At 45.0% G+C, this 5,362-nt stretch overlaps 1 pseudogene; it reads left to right on the top strand.

The window, feature by feature from the left end:
- The first annotated feature begins 2,276 nt into the window (after nt 1-2,276).
- Nucleotides 2,277-4,582, top strand: LOC147986189 (protein FAR1-RELATED SEQUENCE 5-like; annotated as a pseudogene).
- Nucleotides 4,583-5,362: the final 780 nt, after the last annotated feature.

The following is a 5,362-nucleotide window of genomic DNA, read 5'->3' as shown; positions in this document are numbered from 1 at the left end:
CCACCTTTCGTTGTCAGTAGTTGCCACCTATTTTGACCTGTTGCTTGCCATCCCTATCTTCTATGTGCAAGCAGCACAAGAATGCAATTCTTGTGGATTGTTGATGCCTTCTTATTCATCCAGTGATTGAGAACACATCGGAAAGAAGCGAGACACGGAAATAATGAATCACGAAGATGGCGCTGATGCTTGGGGTTCTCAAAGGCCAGAAACGCCCCCTTGGAATGCATCAGAGTACAGTCAACTCATCTCTGCAGGGCCGTTGCTGCCACTACTAGAACAGTATGCAGGCGTAGGTATGATGCGTGATAACAAAAGAAAAGAACAGTTGCCATCTTCGCAACGATGAAGATGACATTCTACTTATGTCATACACTGTCATTTTTTCGCAGGTTCTTATGACCAAAACACTCATAGGGGGCCCCTGTGGCAAGTTCAGTCACAAGGCGCTAACACTGACAAATGTACGGGCAGCCAACTTCAACTAGCTAGTATGGCTAATCAAGGTAATACAAAACGAAAAAAGAGCACATACTGCTGTGGACATGAAAAATGAACATGCAAAAAAACTGGCAAAAGGACTCACGAGTTATCACGGGTGAAAATGCAGAGCCTTCATGCAGCACGTGGCATCAGGCAGCACCCATGTACCTGCCATCGATGTCATACACAGGTGAGTCCATAAAAAAGTGAAGTTGCGAATGCTCAATTAGCAGAAGGAGCATAGTTGACAACTACAATTGCCATGACTGGACATCTACAGTTGCCATGAATTAAAAACTACACTTCTCATCCCTGGACAACTGTTGTTGCCATCCCTGGACACCTGTAGTTGCCATGGAGGAACAACTCCAGTTGCCATGCCAGTGCAACTACATTTGCCATGCCATGGCAACTGCAGTTGCCATGAAGGAACAATTGCGGTTGCCATACCGATGCAACTACAGTTGCCATGCTAGTAAAACTGCAGTTGCCACATTAGGGGCAACTGCAGTTGCCGTGCTAGCACAAAACTGCATTTGCCATGAATTGACCAACCACTACTATGCTTACAGGTTATTACGCTGGTGGTAACCCGGCAAACGTCTCATGGCAAGCTTCACAAATTGCAGGTGGAGCACGTCATTATGGTGTCACAGACCACACAAGATGGTCAAATGCAGCACAACAAGGTAAGGAAAAAAACTGAACCACAAAAAATAGCGCTACATTTGTTATTTGTAGTTATTTGTAGGCAAAACAAATAGTTGCCATTTTTGTTGAACAGTAGCTGCCATGACTGGACAGCTACAGCTGCCATACAAGTCCACGTGCAGACTCACGGCTTGCTGTTTGAAATGATGTCATGCCAAATCACTCGAAGATGGTGTGATCTGTTGCGATACACATGTTATCCAAACAAAAATCTTACTCTCGTACCTGTTTTTTCTATTACAGGGCCTACAACTACACTGAACAGCGGCGCGGGGACATCTACGGCGGGGAGCTCTGAGCGCACGGAAGACGCGTTCCACCAGCCAGCAGACAATCATGCCGCAAACAATTTTGAGTCAGAGTCGGGAATGGCAATCATTCCAATGCCGACAAGCACCCCTTTGAACACAAGCACTGGCAACACTCAAGTAGATGGAACTGCCGCCGATACTGAAGTGAATGATGAAACTGACGATGACGCATAAGGGGATGAAGATGGTGGGCAATCAGAGATCGTGGTACCTCAGCCACCGTACATTGGGCAGAGATTTGAATCGTTCGAACAAGCAAAGGAATACTACTAGACATATGCAAAGTTCCATGGATTTGCGGTCAACACCGAGTACCATAGGAAAATTAAGAAAACTAACGAGTACAGCAGAGGTGAGATGAGGTGCCACAAGGCATGGAGGAACAAGAAGGGGAAAGGTGTTGCGCCTGTCATTCCAGAACGAAAGAGAGGTATCATTCTCAAGACTGAGTGCCCTGTCCGGTGTAAGCTAAACGTAGATGGAGCACAGTGGGTGGTCAATGAATATTTTGACAAGCACAACCACCAACTCATAAAGAAGTTCGACCTGGTAAAATTTCTGACCGCCCATAGAGGGTTCACCCCCGTCCAAAGGCAATTCGTAAAGCTGCTACATGATTGTAACGCTGATCCATCAAGAATGGTACAGATACTATCTCTCATCCACAGCAAAAAGGGGACTCTGAGTAGCATGCCGTACATACTAGCTGACGTCACAAACCTACAGGCCAAGTACCATAGAGAGAGCAAGTTGGCAGACATAGAGGCCACAATGGCCTACTTCGATGAAAAAGCGAAGGAAGATCCAGATTTCTTCTACAGGATAAGGTTGGACAATGGACCGTGTCAGGAACATGTATTGGGTGGATGGTGCTGCAAGGAGAGCCTACAAACATTTCCGAGATTGCATTTCATTCGACGCGACGTACCTCACCAATATGTACAAGATGCTATGCGCTCCGTTCATAGGAATAAATAACCACAATCAGTCATTGCAGTTCGGTTGCGGGCTCGTCCGGAACGAAGACACGGATGGGTACGTTTGGCTGTTCAAGACCTTCTTAAAGTGCATGGATGGACTTGCTCCGATGAACATAATAACAGACCAAGATTTCAGCATGCGTGCAGGCATAGAGGAGGTCTTTCCATTGGCAGTGCATAGGCACTGCAGGTGGCACATTATAAAGAAGGCTGAGGAGACGCTAGGACCGTTCTTTGCTGACCGTCCAGAGCTGCACAAGGCATTCGAGCTGTGCGTGGACCAGAGCTTGACGGTGGAGGAGTTTGAAAGGAGCTGGATGGCCATGACTGAAACACATCAAGTCTAAGACAACAAGACTCTTGTTAGCCTACGGGAGAAGCGAATGTACTGGGTGCCGGCCTACTTCATGCAGTGCTTCTTCCCCTTTCTGCAGACTACGCAGCGCAGCGAGGGGTTCAATGCTGTTTTGAAGCGGTACGTCAGCCCTGGCAACTCATTGCTACAGTTTGCCAAGCAGTACACAGCTTTGCAATAAAAAATTCTGGGATCTGAGCTACAGCAAGAAGCGACCACGGCACTAAAGCAGCCAAAATTGCTAACGTATTTACCGATAGAGAGGCAAATGAGCAAGATATACACCAACAAGATCTTTAACAAGTAAGTCAGTTGCGTTACAGTCTTATTTGCAGAAAAAGCACCAAGTCAGTAGGTGCCTTATAGAGTGCAATGCAGTTGCCATGATGTGCAGTTGCCATGTTTAATGAAATACTGTTTGCCATGCTTACTCAGCTGCATGATGCCATGTTCAATGAAAATTCTGTTTTGCCATGCTTGCTCGGGTGCATTTTCCTTGTTGAATGAAGTTCAGTTGCCATGTTTAATGCACTGTGCTTCCATTGGGGCATGTTGGCATGCAAATGCCAATGTCAACTGGGAAAAATGTTATATTGGCGACACATATGCCGAAATGCAGTTGCCATGTTTAATAAAATGCATCTGCCATGTTTGTTGAAATGCAATTGACATGTTTACTCAACTATAGATGCCATGTTTAAATAAAAGGGCAGATGCCATGTTTTATGCAATGTGCTTCCATTGGGGAATGTTGGTGTGGAAAAATGACGATGTCCAGTTGAAAATGTACTACAGTTGCCATGTCTAGTGTACTACAGTTACCATGTCTAGTGTACTGCATTTGCCATGTCTAGTGTACTGCATTTGCCATGTTCAACGTACTATATTTGCCATGTTCAATGAACTATGTTTGCCATCTTCAAACAAAATGTATTTCTATTTCCATGACAACATAAGGTGGTACAAGAAAAGAGCGCACGATAGTTTAACAGAAAACACACAAAACTTGCAGATTCCAGGAAGAAATAAAGCATGCCAGCATGTTCACGGCTTTCCAGGTGGACGAACATACGTTCAAGGTGTGTTCTATTTTGGGCATGTCAGATTCAGAACCTGAAGACCCGGACAAAGGAAGGAACTACTTCGTCAAAGCCTCGATAGGCGAAGGCGAGTACTACTGCCAATGCTGCAAGTTCGAACGGGACGGCATTGTGTGTTGTCACATACTAAAAGTAATGGACATGAACGCTGTGACATGGATGCCCCGCCATTTCATAAGGCGGCGATGGACTTGGGACGCTGACGACGCGTTGGCGCCGTAGACAACACACGCAGTTCTGGCTGTGCATGACGAGAGACCTGAGTCAACCATGGAAGCCGTGAGGCACGTTGTGCTGACAAAGAACTATGCTGAGCTAATTGATGAAGCGTGCAAGAGTGATGAGACAGCAAGAGTCGCAGAAAAACACAGGAAGGCACTGAAAAGAGAGCTTAATGAGATTAAGAAGAGGAAAGCTGAGGAAGCCTTACACCGGTTCCCCCGCACATCAAGTGTGCCTTCATCCACGGGGCCATCATCTGAAAACTCGGAGATAGGATCTGGAACAGCAAGCACACAGACCCAGGTCAGGAACCCACCCCGTTCTATCACAAAGGGTCGTCCAAGAGAGATAAGGTACAAGTCGGGATTGGAGATCCAAGCAAAACAAAAGAAAACGAAGAAAGGGGCGGGCAATCCATGAGCAAAAATTGGGGCGATGTGACATGGTCCTTGTGGACATTTTGTTTTGTACCCTAGATGATGAGAATTTTTTTTAAATTGTGAGAATGACTCTTGAGGGGCATCAAAAGTGGAAGGAAAATTCATTGAATGGATAAATGCAGTTGCCATGTTATGGGTACTTAATCTGCCATGTTATGTGTAGTTAATCTGCCATGTTATGTGTAGTTGGTCTGCCATGCTATTTTATACTAAATATGCCATGCTATTTTATACTAAATATGCCATGCTAGTTGTACTGGATCTGCCATTTTAGTTGTACTGGATCTGCCATGTTAGTTGTACTGTATCTGCCATGTTAATTATGCTGGATCTGCCATGTTGTTTGTACTGTATCTGCCATGTTAGCTGTACTGAAAATATGCCATGCTATTTGTAATGACTTTGCATGGCATATATTTCCATGACAATACGACACGGTTTAGAGACACATAGTGTGTTGTGTGCAATGTATGGGAAACAAGTTGGAAAAATTGTAACGTGCATAAACTGCAGCAAAGGTTGTGGCTACATGATCAACCTACCCATGCTAGCCGGTGCAGTTAGCGATGAAAAAGAAGAAGCAAAACAGCCAAAATGAAAAACGACGATGACTTTCACTACCCATGTCTGATGAACTACATTTGCCGTCTTTTTAAAACATCGTAGACGCATTCGAAACAGCAAACCGGTGCTAGAAACGATGAAACCATTGTAATAATGACAAACATAAAAACATATCTGCTGTAACGCCTAAAATAGG

This window comes from Triticum urartu, chromosome 2A (assembly GCF_056163025.1).
Source record: "Triticum urartu cultivar PI428250 chromosome 2A, HENAU_Tu73, whole genome shotgun sequence".
Classification (NCBI taxonomy): Eukaryota; Viridiplantae; Streptophyta; class Magnoliopsida; order Poales; family Poaceae; genus Triticum; species Triticum urartu.
The sequence above is the reverse complement of the archived record's forward strand: the minus strand, read 5'-3'. Positions and strand labels throughout refer to the sequence as shown.